Source organism: Heterodontus francisci, chromosome 9, assembly GCF_036365525.1.
Source record: "Heterodontus francisci isolate sHetFra1 chromosome 9, sHetFra1.hap1, whole genome shotgun sequence".
NCBI classification, from domain to species: domain Eukaryota; kingdom Metazoa; phylum Chordata; class Chondrichthyes; order Heterodontiformes; family Heterodontidae; genus Heterodontus; species Heterodontus francisci.
Window position 1 is genome coordinate 50357070 of NC_090379.1, and position 15701 is coordinate 50372770.

Below are 15701 nucleotides of genomic sequence, written 5' to 3' on the forward strand. Positions count from 1 at the left end.
AAAATAGCTGGCTGCATGTTTGCATTATACACCTCCCTCTCTACTTCTGCATAGTATCAAATTGGACACAGTGGCTGACACACACCCTTGGGCAAAGGTCATCCTGTGAAGCTGGGCGGTTTTTACTCACAATCTGTATTCAGATTGGAAATAGTTTCCCTACATTTTGCGATTATTATTATTAGCGGGTGTTGAATCATTCAGAACAAGTTATCTGAGGTCTGGAATTGGGCTGTGCTTTGAGGGTTGAGAATTGCAATCAGTAGATGGAAAGTTAGAAAAAAATTGAAATTGAAAAAGGAAATTGGAAATTATGAACACCATTTTGCTCAAAGAAAACATTTTACAGAGATTTACAGTCATGTTTTAGACCTTCCTTAATTATAATTTATACCCATAAAAATAAGATTGTGATTGTTACTCATTTTAAAATGTATCAATTATTCCAAACTATTTTTGTAGCTTCTTTTAAAATTATTAAAAGTAGAGAATGCTTCTAATAATTCCAAAAATAGCACAACAATCTGCCTATAACACAATGTGGACTATTTACTAACATCTGTTTTTAATGCCTTTAGGCAGTTTCGATACTGAGTTGACTTCTTAACACAGGTTTCATTTGCACGCTCATTTTGCCACTCACACACTCACCCATATATCTATTCACACATACATACTGTCGCAGAGTCTGTCACAAACACCTGCTGCAGCAATTTAAATCTGTCTCTATATATAGTCCTGCACTGGCCTCTAGAGATTAACCCCATCTTTAACAACCACCTCTGGGTCAGCTGCAGGTATTTCTAAACAGTGTAGCTAAGATTGGTCATTGAGGCTAGTAGCAAGAAACGAGTGGGAGCTCCATCCCACTAGAAGTCCAAACATTTGGTTGAGCATAGTACATTCTACTGCCGTGAGGTGGGGGGAGAGGTGCACAAAGTCCCCACCACAACAGGTGTGTGCTTCACCCATGTATTCCCTTGGGGCCAGGACTGCCTCCATGCCAATTCCTGAGATGTAGGATGTTATTTCTAAAATGGTATTGTGAAATGAACATTGAGCATTGCTGTAAATCAGTTGTGCTGGTGATTAATCTAAAGGGCACAGACAAGTGCATTCAATCTGCAGTATTCCAATCTGTTTTTGACTATTTTTGCTTTTTTATTGCACTGGCACTTAATTTTGTAAAAGCCTTTGTTTGATTTTTGTTGCCCCCAGCACCAGATTGGCACCAATAAATTTCCCAATGGGAATTCCACTAACTTAGGTGTTGGAAAATGTAAAAGACCTGCAGAGGGATACCAAGCAGCATTGCACTGAGATGTGCTTTGTGTCCACTTATTAAAACCATCTGCAAATAGAGGAGGCCAGAACTTGCTTTTGTAGATAATTTTGCCATCTCTTTCAATGATTTTCTTTAGCAAAATGCAGCTCGTGTTTTATGCATCAAACGGACAGGGAAATCTTTCATTTTGCATCTCGATTAATACATCGGGTACTTACCTTTCTCCTTGAGGTGGACCCTACTTCTACTGGGCAGCAGCTAGTGGCAGCAGCTAGTACTTCTACTGGGCAGCAGCTAGTACACTTGCTTTCACCTGGCATTCTGGCTTACCACTCTTCTGCCAGATCAGGGTCAAGGAATCTTCCATCCTGGGTTTAGTATTTTGAAAATTGCATTGTGCATTTTGTTCAATTGAGGCTACTGCACACACACACCAACAGAGAGGCTGGAAAGTGAAAGTAAAAGAATAAAGAAGAATCCAGTGTTTAAAACAGCATGCAGTCTTATATCTTATGCTAAGTGCAGTGCTGAGAACACCACAATGACGACAAGGTAAATAGAAAATGGATGGTTAAAAACAGGAAACATTGCTTTCAAGTATTAAACTTTTGGAAGGTTTTTCACTGCTTTCTGAAGACAGCATTTTAAGTTGTAAACTTTGTTAAACATACACAGGAAGCTTGTATGGTGTATACACACACACTGATCTCTCCAACTTAGCCATCCAATCACAAAAAAAATCTTGGATCACTGCAGAGAAGCTTCCTCTGAAAGGAATGTGATCCTGGATCCTTGATCATGCATTAGCACTGCGTTGCTGATCAATATGGCATTGTCTATGTCCAATCTACCTTTGATGTACATTCAGAGCCATCATCTGTATTCCCACATTGGCAAAAGTGGTTGCAATGGTTCAAAGGCACAATGGCAGGTTTTGTAATCACAGATGACAAAAAGAAAAAGGCCCTGCTTCTCCGCTCCAGGTGAAGAATTAGACGACATTTTGAGATACTTATGCCTGAGCAAAATGACTACGACTCAGCACAAAATGCTGATAACCTATTTTATGCCCAAGAGAAATATCATACAAGAAACTATTGTATTCCGACACAATAAGCAAGAAGCAAACAAGATAATTGACCAATATTGCATGCGATTGAGGCAACTAGCAAGCAAATGTGACTTCGGTGATGTTGAACATGTCGCCAGGGAAATCAAAACACTCTCTCTCCAGTCAACTACACCGAAAAGCACTCGAGAAAGACAGACAGCTGCCAGCGCTGCTGGAGTTAGCAAGATCACTATTGCTCTGAGTCCAGAATGACTGAAGTTGAGGCTGATAACAGAAACTACCACACTCCAATTTCAACTCCTGTGAACACTATTCATTGCTTATGTGCCAGGAAACCACCTGCAAAGCAACAACAGCCATCTCACAAACAGAGCTGCAACTTGTCCAAAGAATCTTTCCACTGTGGCGGTGCTTACCACACCGGATTGTGTGTCTTACTGGTAAACAGTGTAAAGCTTGTGGAAAACACAACCACTTTGCTTGTCTTTGTCGCTCATAAGCAAAATCAACTACTAAGACCAATACCAAAAAAAGGGTGCCATGTATGCATACCACAGCAAAAGAGCAAGAGAATGTAGCCAATGTAGAGGTGGACAACCCTGAACATACTTTTGAGCTCCCTCTCAGACAGAGTAAACAACCACATGTGACTGTGACCATTGGTTGCTCAGACATAGATGCTCTCATAGATACAGAAGCATCTGCCAATGTCTTGGGAGACAAAACACTCAACAAACTTCAAGATTGTCCCATTCTCTGCAAACCAGGGAATATGAAAATGTTCCCTTACAACAGTGCCAAAACACTGAAAATTCCTGGAACTTTTGAAACGCCAGTCTCATTCAAAGACACTAGAATGAATGCTCTATTCTATATCATATCTGGCGAATGTGACACGCTGATCAGTTTCCTCATAGCAACAGATCTGCATATGATTGCAGTCACATACGTGATTCCTACACATAACAAAAACATTCTGAATCTGTATGCTGACCGCTTCACTGGTATTGGCAAACTGAAAAGTTTTACATGCAAGCTGCATGTAGACCCTAATGGGCCCCCAGTTGCACATCAACAGCGACGATTAGCATTTCACATCAGGAAACAGACAGAGAAGGAACTTCAATGCCTACTTGACCTTGACATTATTGTGAAAGTTGGATCTCACCCATACAAGTCATCAAGAAATCCAAGAGCGAGAACCAAGTTAGATCACATTGATATGCGATCAGCAAACCAAGCCATACAATGAGAAAGACACTTGACACTGACAATTGATGACATCATAGAGAAAGTGGATGGTGCTAAACACTTCGCTAAACATGACCTAAATGCAGGCTATCAAATTGAGCTTGTAGAATAATTGAGATATTTTCTGTATGCTCCACTCACTTTGGATTTTTTCAATACATGACATTCAACTTTGGAGGTTATGCAGCAACTGAGGCGTTTCGACACTTGATTCAAGCTGCATTTCAAGGACTTGAAGGCTCGCTGAACATCAGTGATGACATTCCCATCTACACACGCGCCGAAAGGAAATTCGAGACACGCCCTCATGCATGCCTACAATGTCTCAGAGGATGAAACCTCACCTTGCACAAGTGCTTGTTTAATGAAAGCAGAATTGAATTCTTTGGTTAAGCGTTCAGTGGTGAAGGAGTATCACCAGATCCACGGAAAGTTGAAGCCATTGCAAATGCTGAAGATCCTGTAAATGTGCACGAAGTCAGGAGTCTGCTAGAACTCATCATGTATTGTAATTGTTTCATCCCTGACCTTGCTATGTTATCTGCGCACCCCCCCACCTCCCCCGGCGATCTGACAAAAGGGACCATCAAGTGGGAATGGACTAAATCACACAAAAAGGCAGTACATCAGATCAAATGATGTTTGTCAACAAGTTGCACAAATGCCTATTTCAACCCTGAGAAAACCACCCAGCTAGTCATGGATGCAAGCCCGGTTGGCATAGGCGCAGTTCTCATATAGAAAGACAAGACAGGTAAACCATCAATCATTGTGATGGCAAGCAGATCATTAAGACCCGTTGAGCAATGTTATTCACAACCAGAGAGAGAAACGCTCTCAATCACACTGCGTATCTTACACTCTCATCTCTATTTGTATGGACATGAATTTAAATTAATAACCGATCATAGACCACTAGTGAGCTTGTTCAACAATTCACATAACAAACAACCCACTTGAATAGAATGTTGGATACTCAAACTGCAAGAGTATGAATTCCATGTTGAGTATCAACCAGGCAAGCTCAACCCAGCGGACTATTTTCCGCGACATCTGTTGCGGATAGTTGGTCCTACTAGTCATGAGGAAAAGGTTTCTGAACAACATCTTAACTACGTAAGCATAAATGTGGTGCCAAAGTCACTAAAACTAGCTGACATCAAAGCGGCAACAAAACAAGATGAGGTTTTGCAATTATGTATGAAGGTTATGGAATCACAAAACTGGAAAGACATGGCCGAGCAATCGTCTACAAACAAAATTGCTCACACACTACAAGGTCTTCACAATGTTCGAAATGAGCTCACCATTACAACCATATCTGATCTCGTATTATGTGATTACAAAACCTGTGTTGTCATTTCACACTCATTGAGGGAATGTGTTGTTGTTATAGCACATGAAGGACACCAGGGAATTGTGAAAACCAAACAACTCCTTCAAGAAAAGTATTGTTCCCAGGAATTGAACACATGGTAGAGCACAAAATCAGTGTTTGCCATGTCAAGCAACCACAATGTCAAATCTTCATGATCCTTTCAATATGTCTGAACTACCTCCAGAATAATGGATTGAAGTTAGTGTTGATTTCACAGATTTGCCCACAGGTAAACACCTGCTTGTTGTCGCTGACGACTACAGCAGACTCCCAATTATGGAAATAATTGTGTCAACTTCAACGAGAGCAGTCATCCCAAATCTTGACCAGATCTTCGCCTTGTTTGGAATCTCTCAAACTGTAAGAAGTGACAATGGACCCCTGTTCAACAGTGATGAGTTCAGCAAATTCGCAAACTACCTATGGTTCACTCATCGAAAAATCACTTCCCAATGGCCAAGAGCTAATGGAGAAGTCGAGAGATTTATGCAAACCTTGAAAAAAGTGATTCGTACAACTATAGCTGAGAACAAATCATGGAAGCAAGAGCTATATCACTTTCTTCATAATTACAGTGACTCCTCACTTGACTACTGGAAATCCTCCAGTTACACTCATTTTTGCACATCCTATGCGCACACGTCTACCTGAGCTACCCTGCGGAGCTAATGATCAACATGTACACGAACGCGATTGAGAACAGAAGAATCAAATGAAAGTAAATGCAGAACGAAATATGAAATTTACAGTAATACCACTAAACCCAGGAGATAAAGTACTTGTGAAATGTGATCGTCATGTTGGAAAACAAACAACCCCTTATGACATCCAACCATTTATTGTGACCAACATGAAAAGATCAATGATCACTGCTAAGCACAGTTCACAAATCATCACAAGAAATGTGTCATTCTTCAAAGCACTGAAAACACCACTCATAAGCATTGAATCTGATACCAACATCAACATCTCAGATGAAGAACATGAGTCAAATGAGACGACTGCTGATGTCAGACGATATCCTACTCTTGAGAGAAAACGCCCACCATATCTAAGTGACTGTGTTACGAAGTGAATATTTATGTTCAAGTTTATTGTTTACATTTTTGGAAACAAACCATTGAAACATGCTATGTCTCTCATTTACTAAGAAGGGGAGGGATGTAATGTTTTGAAAATTGCATTGTGCATTTTGTTCACTTGAGGCTACTATATACAGACCCCAGCAGAGAAAGTAAAAGAATAAAGAAGAATCCATTGTTTTCAACAGCATGCAGTCTCATATCTTTCACTGAACTCAGCCGAATCTTACTTCAGTCCCGAGAACACCATACTGGGAGTCTCACCTCTTGCTACTCTTATGCTACTATCCTTATTGGAGTAGCTAGAAGTTCCACTGCAAAGAACTATTCCCTTCCTAAACCCCATTACCTCCCCACCTTCATCTCTCCTCCATTAAGGCCCTACTTAAATACCACATCTTAATATTTCCTTCTGTGCCTCAGCATCCATTTTTTAGTTATGCCTCTGTGAAACACTTTGCAATGATCTTCAACACTAAAGGTGCAATATAAATGCAAGTTATTGATTCTATTGTTCATACTAAGGACAATGAAAGGGACAATAAAGCTTTACATTTACCTGCCAATACTCTATTCACACAGTAAACCTGATTTGAAATAACTGAAAATGACTTAAGAAACTATATGGAACCATTTAATACTTTTATTGGTGTGCACTAGTCAGTTTTTAGTAAAATAAATAGTTTTTGATTTGAAAAGACTTTTAATCGTGCCTATTAGCGCTTGTGTGCCTAAGAAAATGGGCGGGATTTTATCCAGCCAGCAGGAGTGGGATTGGAGGCATGGGGGACTGAAAAATTGGGAGAGGAGGCACTCGCCTGGAAACCCGAGGTTGTGGCACTGGTTCCAGATTTTGTCAGCTGTGGGAAAGGTCCAAAGTGGCGTTGCTGCAGCGACGCAGCGGGACTGCAATTTTCATTTCTGAAAAGGTTTTTACCACATGTTTGCATCGGCTTGACTTGGATTTAATGTGGTGGGGGGCAGGGGTGAGGGTTACTATTTAGTGAATGGTGCATGGGAATGGCATGCCTTCAGATCTCTGGCTGTTTAAAGATGGTGGCACCAAGGCAAGGCCTCAGTGGTGCCACGGGAAGGCAGGCATGCAGAGTGTTGCACTAATCCAGGAACAGGAACAGTGGGGTGCGGCGGCCATTGCCCGACAGTGGTGCAGCCCTCGAGGCAAGCATGGGTGCAGACAGGGTGCAGCCCTCACGGCAAGGATGAATGCGCAGCAGCTGCAGCCCATGATCAGAGGGCAATGGCAAGGGGAAGGCTCCAAAAGGCATGGTCATCTCTCCAGGGACAGCACATCGAAGGGGTAGCAACCAGCTGGAATAGGTCTCAAACACCCAGCCTTAGTAGATCCCAGCGCAGCAGAGACTCAGAGGGAGGCAGGGGCAGGCGGTGGCTTGGCAAGCTGATAAAGATCGATTAGGGGGAGCCACAGCAGTTGGCCACATCAAGAAAGGCTTATCTGCAGCTGAGTGTATACCAGATTCGCTTCAGTTAACTCCAGATATCCGAGAGGCAATGTCAGCTCCATGGCTTGCCAGAGAGGCCATCGCTGACTTATCCTCCATGCTACGGGAGGAGCTGTGACCCATGGGCTTTGGTGATCACCGTGGCACTCAACCTTTACGCCTCAGGCTCTTTCCAGGGATCCACTGAGGATATGTGTGGTGTCTTCCAGGTAGCAGCCCATCGCTGCATCAAGGAAGTGACCAATGCCCTGTTCAAGAGGGCTGGCAACTATGTGCACTGCCAGACTGACCATTACAGCCAGGCAGAGAGGGCTATCGCTGGATTTCCACAGGCGCAAGGTGTCATTCTGTGGCCATCAAGGCTCTAATGGGTCAGCCAGCAACCTTCATCAACAGGAAGGGCTTCCATTCCATCAATGTTCAACTGGTCTGCAACCACCGAAAGTGTTTCCTGCAGGTGTGTGCCCGCTTCCCGGGAAGCAGCCACAATGCCTACATACTTCGACAGCCTCAGCTGCCACAGCTTTTCAAGTTCCCCACTTGCCTTTAGGGATGGATTCTTGGGGACAAGGGCTAGCCACTGAAGCCTGTGAGGAACCCTCACACTGCAGCAGAGGAGAGGTATAACACCCGCCACAGGTCCACCCGAGCAACCTTTGAGCAGATCATTGAGCTGCTGAAGATGAGATTTTGGTGCCTGGATTGATCCACTGGAGTCCTGCAGTATGCCCCAGCGAGGGTCTCGTGTATTGTGGTGGTCTGCTGTGCTTTGCACAGTATAGCACAGCAGAGGGGGGAGGCCTTGCATCTAGAGGACACGATTGATCGCCACTCCTAACCCGATGAGAAGTATGTGGAGGATGATTCCAAGCAGGCAGTGCAGGATGAAGGCGGCTTTGAGAGACCCACAAGGGAGGCTCGGGACAATCTCGTACATTTTGGTTTCTGCCACCAAGATGCTCGTTCCAAGGAACTCAATAAAGACTGAACTCACTGTATTCTGTGTGTCACCTCTTTCCTACTGCATTCCTGCACCTTGTACCCAGGCTCACCAGGCACAAAGCCAAGAAAGTGCCCATATGCAGCCTGCCCATGCACTGGCAGCCCACTGAGGAAGCACGCATGCGATTGGCATCTGACAGGGCAGCAGGGAAAGCATGAGAGATTCACAACAATGAAAGTGACCTCCATTTATTGAAATGTTTACAATACCCAATAACAAACCAAGTTGTACAAGCCGTGAAACCCCATGTGCTTCTAGGTGCTCATTCTCACACACTTCTGTGAGCTTCTACGAAGTGCTTCCCCTGTGCGGCAGCTGAGGTGGAGGCAGGCTGCTGAATGTGCAGCCCTGTGGCCTGGGATGACTTGGCAGTTGTCCTCTGGCTGCCTGAGACCTGGAGGGCCCCATCTGGTGGAGGATTTCCTGCGCAGGTGCAGGAGCCTCCTCAGTCCTCACAGCTATGGGAGCTGGGCTCACTGGTGGAGAGGCTGAGGAGCCATTGTCCACACACAGAGTTTCCTGAGGGGAGCCCCTAGATGTGGAAATCACCCTCTGCTCCTCCCTTTCAAGGTTTATTTGAACCTCCCTGCTGATCATAGACCGATGAGGACCTGGAGAAGACACTTGGCACCTCGTCCCCGTCTTGTCTTGCCACCGCTGCATCAAACACGTGGTCTGCGTGCATCTATGGAATCTGGCTCCCCAGGAGGGTTGCCAACCTCTTGATGGTGGAAGCCATGCCGTCATACGCCTGAGACATGGCAACACTCATGGCACTGATGGAACTCTCCATCGTCTGTGCATGACTGCGCATTGCCTGTGGCAGCTCTGCTAGTCGTTCTCTTACCTCTCTCTGCAACTCTGGCATGTTCTGTGCTGCCGACACTGGAGGCCCGACATCAGCAGGGCGCTCAGCATGGGCCCAGCCACCTACAATCCTCCAACTGTCAGTGACCTCGCCTGTCTCAGCCTTTGACAGCTGCCCTCACTCGCTTGTGACCCTACATTTAAGCCCGAGCGCATATCCACTGAGGTGAGAGTATCTGTGCTGATGGAGGGTGGAGGGTGCAGGGGAACAGTGTGACAGTACATCCTCTGAGGATTCTTCCTCCTAGTCCTCAGAGGATGATGGGATTCCAGTGGCACCAGCAAACAATATTCGCCTGCCAGGTGCCACGATCTACCTGAGAAAACACAAACATTTAGGGGTTCTGCTGCATGGATCTGCCCATGCCAACCAAGCATGATGTAGTTCTCCAGGTCAGTGGTTGGCATGTGACCACAATGCCTTCTCAATCTCTTGGGTGGACACTTCAGTCTCTCTGTCTGTAATGGATTGACCAACTGGAAGCTTGCTAATTGCAGGGCCTCCTCCTCTGCCGGGGTCAGTTCTCAGATGTTTGAGAATTCACTTCCAGTCTTCGCCCTTTCCCTAATGTTGTGGCCCTTTTTCTCCTGCAAGCAGAGAGATGGACACGGTTAGTCTTCCCACGAAGACCAGCTGGACACCTGTTCTGGTGGCAGTCCTTCGGCCCCTGATGGGGACTCCCGAATGCCTCCTCCTTATCTCTGCTCTCAAGGGTTGTGCAGGGGGAAAGCTAGGACAGAAAGCCAGCTGTCTTGGAAATGCAGCTATGCATCTGACATGATCTGCTGTTGCCTCAGCTCCTTGCCACCCACATTGCAGCCACTACCTGACCATGTTATGCTCCCTCCCACATGACCACATGCAAGTCCCAATGATGAGACAGATATAGAGGACCCACCTTGGCGGAGCGAAGCAGGTCATTGATCTTCTTGCGGCACTGGACCCAGTTTCGAAGGTTGACCCCACAGTTGCTGACCTCCTCTGCGATCTCCATCCAGGCTTGCTTGATCAGGCAAGAGGGTGTCTTCTTACCATCCCTTGGGAAGAGGAGGCCCTGCCTTTCCCTCACAGCCTGGAGGAGAATCTGCAGGGAATCATCATTGAACTGTGGGGCCACCCAGTGTCTTCCTACTGACATGGTCCCTCTTGGCTTATGGTCATCTCCTGGCCTTATGAGGCCTTGGCCAACAGCACAGCAGCACAAAGGCAAAGCAGCAGCAAAATCACTCAGTGAAGCAGCAGTCTAAGCAGGTCTCGCAGTGCTTTAAATATCTGCATTAATCTCCGCTGACACCACCATAGGTGTCTCGCTGCCCACCCCAGTCCTCAAATGGGACAGGCCCCATGCCTCTTGCATTTGAATGGGGAGCATATGTGACAAGCGGTGACCCCACCCTTACCCAGTCCCGCTGCCAGGAGCCGCGATGGGCTGATAAAATTCACCCCAATGAGTGTAAAGTGAAGAGCCTCCTTGAACCAATGCAATCGGAGGCGTCTTGCAATTTCCACCTGGGGTTGTGACCAATTTAGTGATCGTGGAGGGGAGGAAGGGAGCCTGTTCCGGCAAACTGAATTTTGAAGCAGCATAAAAGACTCAGAAAACACAAGTGTAAGTGGTTTTGGTGTAACTCACTTCCATTTAACATTCTCCGATCTTTTGGGCTGGTTTGGTGGATTCTGCCTTGATTGTGCTGATCTTACCAGTATAACAGGAAACAGAGAGTAGGCATTAAATGGGTCATTTTCTGGTTGGCAAGATGTAACAAGTGGTGTGCCACAGGGATCAGTGCTGGGGCCTCAACTATTTACAATTTATATAAATGACTTGGATGAAGAGAGCAAAGGCATGGTTGCTAAATTTGCTGATGACACAAAGATAGGTAGGAAAGTAAGTTGTGAAGAGGACATAAGGAGGCTATAAAGGGATATAGATAGGTTAAGTGAGTGGGCAAAGATCTGGCAAATGGAGTATAATGTGGGAAAATGCGAAATTGTCCATTTTGGCAGGAAGAATAAAAAAGAAGCATATTATCTAAATGGTGAGAGATTGCAGAGTTCTGAGATGCAGAGGGATTTGGGTCTCCTAGTGCATGAATTGCAAAAGGTTAATATGCAGGTTCAGCAAGTAATTAGGAAAGCTAATACAATGTTATCATTTATTGCAAGGGGAATTGAATACAAAAGTAGGGAGGTTATGTTTCAGTTATACAGGGCATTGGTGAGACCATATCTGGAGTATTGCGTACAGTATTGGTCTCCTTATTTAAGGAAGGATGTAAATGCATTGGAAGCATTTCAGAGAAGGTTTACTAGACTATACCTGGAATGGGCGGGTTGTCTTATGAGGAAAGGTTGGACAGGCTAGGCTTGTATCTGCTGGAGTTTAGGAGAGTAAGAGATGGCTTGATTGAAACTTATAAGATCCTGAGGGGTCTTGACAAGGTGAATGTGGAAAGAATGTTTCCTCTTTTGGGAGGATCTATAATTAGGGGTCACTGTATAAAAATAAGGGGTCACCCATTTAAGACAGATAAGGAGAAATTTTTTCTCTCAGAGGGTCGTGAGTCTTTGGAATTCTCTTCCTCAAAAGGCAGTGGAAGCAGAGTCTTTAAATGTTTTAAGGCAAAGGTAGATAGATTCTTGATCAGCAAGGGGGTGAAAGGTTATCGGAGTTAGGCAGAAATGTGGAGAGGTTACAAATCAGATCAGCCATGATCTTATTGAATGGTGGAGCAGGCTTGAGGGGCCAAGTGGCCTACTCCTGCTCCTAATTCGTATGTTCGTATAAACAAGCATAAAGGCAATCCCGATTTATTGGCAAAATCCTGTTGAACAGCAACTTTTTCAATAGTTAGTATTAACTGATCTTAAACATTTTGCAGGGAAGTGCTGTAAAGCTAATACAGGTGTAGCATTATTTCTTGGCAAAGACAAATCACTCACTTTACATATAATTTGAATTCCAATTTACCAGATACTTGGAAGTACAAGTTACCTTGTCCATGGGATCCCTTAGCATACAGAGTATACCTGTTACATTTTCCAAACAAGCACTGCCTCTATGGACAGAGCATGGAGCTATCTGAGTTCTGACATGGGAGGTCCAGGTCCCATTCAATCCTGGCTAAAGGGCCATGCGCAGGGGAGGCAAATAAGTGGCTTTAATATTGGCAATGAAGAAAGTACATCAGGTAATAATTACTCAAAGAACAATGATGCTGTGCTGATGGCATATTACACATGTACTTTACTACAAAAAGAAAACATTGGCTTTGCTATGTCATCAGTCTTGTATTGCATACCATTCCCTGATTTTGTGGTGGCACAGTCCACCATTCATGTGATTGATGCTTCTCGTACCTGGATGAATTACATGCACCTGCAGCCTAGCAATTTGGGTGGACGGGTTGATTGTTACTAAGGTATTTTTCAGTCATTCAAACACTTAAAGAAAACATTACCCTCTGTACTTTGTGATGATGGTCAGCATATGTATTAATTATCTTCATAATGTTCTTTAACAAGAGAATATTTACAAATTGTATTTGCTATAAATAATACTGTAATAATTTCTATGATTACTACAAGTGAAGTGAAAAGCCTTAATAAAACAGGCTGATGTGGGTGTAGTTGACAACACATATAAAGCTGAAAATGTAACAGCAATTTTCAGTCAAAGGTAAGCAATAAATGTAATAAATGTTGTCTATTATAATTATAAATGAGTTCATTAAGTATGATAAAGTTCCAGCCTAACACTTACCTGAACAAACAGACAGAACCTCTGTAAAACGTGAAATACTATACAATCTTCTTCTGCTTTCTGAGGGTCTGAAATTGTCAAAAAATGTTGAGTTTTATGTCCCTGTACCAGGATATGAGCACATAGGTTGATAAATTAGTGCAGTACTGAGGGAATTCTGAATTTTTGGAGGAGCCATCAACAATGTTAAACTGAGGTCCCGTCTGTCTGTTCAATGGTTCTTGAAGCTCCCATGGCACCATATGAAAAATGCAAGGCGTCTTTCTGGTTTGCTGCCTGGCATTCCTCTCTCAAATACGAACAAATACAGTTTAAGTGATAAAAGGTCACAGACTTGAAACATTGGGCTGAATTTTACCAGCCCCTTGGGGACGGACTGGGAGGTGGAAAGGTCGGAAAATGGCAGCGGGAAGGCATCAGGTGATGTGCCTGACGTCTTCCACCCATCATGCCATTTCGCCAGCAGTGGAAAAGATGGCAGACCAGCTGCCCAGTTGGAGCCCAATTGAGCCACTTAAATGGCCAATTAGGGGCTACTTCCTGCCTCCGTGGGCATTTTGCCAGCAGTTTGGGGGTTCACCGTTGTGTGGGAAGACCATCCAATGAAACCTGGTGGCCTCCCAGCAGGCTCTGGGAGGGGCCTCTTTTTTGGGCACCCTTTGGCCAACAGAGAGGTCCGCTCAGTGCCAATGGCCACCCCCATGGCAACAGTGTTGCCTGTCCACTGAGATCCTCTCTTCTAATCACTGGGGCCAGCCTGCCAGGTCCTAGACACTCCCAACACCACTTACCCCTCAAGGGTGCCAGCCCTCCTGCGCCTCATCCTCCAGATGCAGCCCCAGCAGCGGCCACCACTAGCGGGGAGGCTGCTGAGCAGCCGGCCCTCTGTTTGGGCCAGCAGCTCTTGGGGGTGGGCCGCAGTCGTTATTAGGGAAGACAGCCCCAGCAGCAGCCACTTAATTGATTGCCACCGACAAAACGCTGCCCGCCAAAATAAGGTCGCACCCTGCTTTTGCCTCTGATGACAGGACTGCTGCCTCCGCTGAAAAATTCTGGCTGTTAAACTCTTTTACTCTCTCCACAGAGTCCTAGCAAAATTGGGGGAAAAGCTTCCCACTGGTTGGAATCATACTTAGCAGAAAGGAAGATGGTTGTGGTTGTTGGAGGCCAATCATCCCAACCCCAGGACATGGCTGCAGGAGTCCCTCAGGGGAGTGTCCTAGGCCCAACCATCTTCAGCTGCTTCATCAATGACCTTCCCTCTATCATAAGGTCAGAAGTGGGGATGTTTGCTGATGACTGTACAGTGTTCACTACGACTCACAACTCCTCAGATACTGAAGCAGTCCGTGTCCAGATGCAGCAAGACCTGGACAATATTTTTCAGGCTTGGGCTGATAAGTGGCAAGTAACATTCACAACACACAACAAGAGAGAATCTAACTGTCAACGACATTACTGTTGCTGAATCCCCCACTATTGACATCCTGGGGCTACCATAGATTCGAAACTTAATTTGACTCGCCATATAAATACTGTGGCTACAAGAGCAGGTCAGAGGCTGGGAATTCTGCAGCGAGTAACTCACCTCCTGATTCCACAAAGCCTGTCCACCATCTACAAGGCACAAGTCAGGAGTGTGATGGAATAGTATCCACTTGACTAGATGAGTGCAGCTTCAACAACACTCAAGAAGCTCAACATCATTCAGGATAAAGCAGCCCGTTTGATTGGCACCCTATCCACCACCTTAAACATTCATTCCCCCCCATCACTGGTGCACAATGGCAGCAGTGTGTACCATTTACAAGATGCACTGCAGCAACTCACCGAAGCTCCTTCGACAGCACCTTCCAAACTCATGGCCTCTACAACCTAGAAGGATAAGGGCAGCAGACACATGTGAACACTACAACCTGCAAGTTCCCCTCCAAGCCACACATCGACTTGACTTGGAACTATATCACCGTTCCTTCACTGTCGCTGGGTCAAAATCCTGGACCTCCCTTCCGAACAGCACTGTGAATGTACCTATGCCATCTGGACTGCAAAAGTTCAAAAAGGCAGCTCACCACCACCTTCTCAAGGGCAATTAGGGATGGGCAATAAATTCTGGCCTAGCCAGCGATGCTCACAACCCAAGAATGAATATAAATAAATGCTGCTAGACCTGCTGACTATTTCCAGAATTTTCTGTTTTTAATTTTAGATTTCCAGAATCAGTAGTATGTTGCATTTGTATTAAATAGTCATTCATTTTATTTCTGTTGGTGAGAACTTCTTGTGTGTAAAGTGCTGTTCCATTTGCCTACCTAACAATAGCCACTGCACATTCGAGCGATAAATTGTATGTGAAGCACCTTATGATGATTCTGAGAGATGTGATAATGTGTGATTTAAATGCAAATCTTTTTTCCCCTTTTCCTATTCTGATATGGTTCATTATTTACCTCTCAACTGTAATTTGAAATCTATAGCTTCTTTGCTATTCTGATGTGCCAGGTTCCAATTTCTTCAG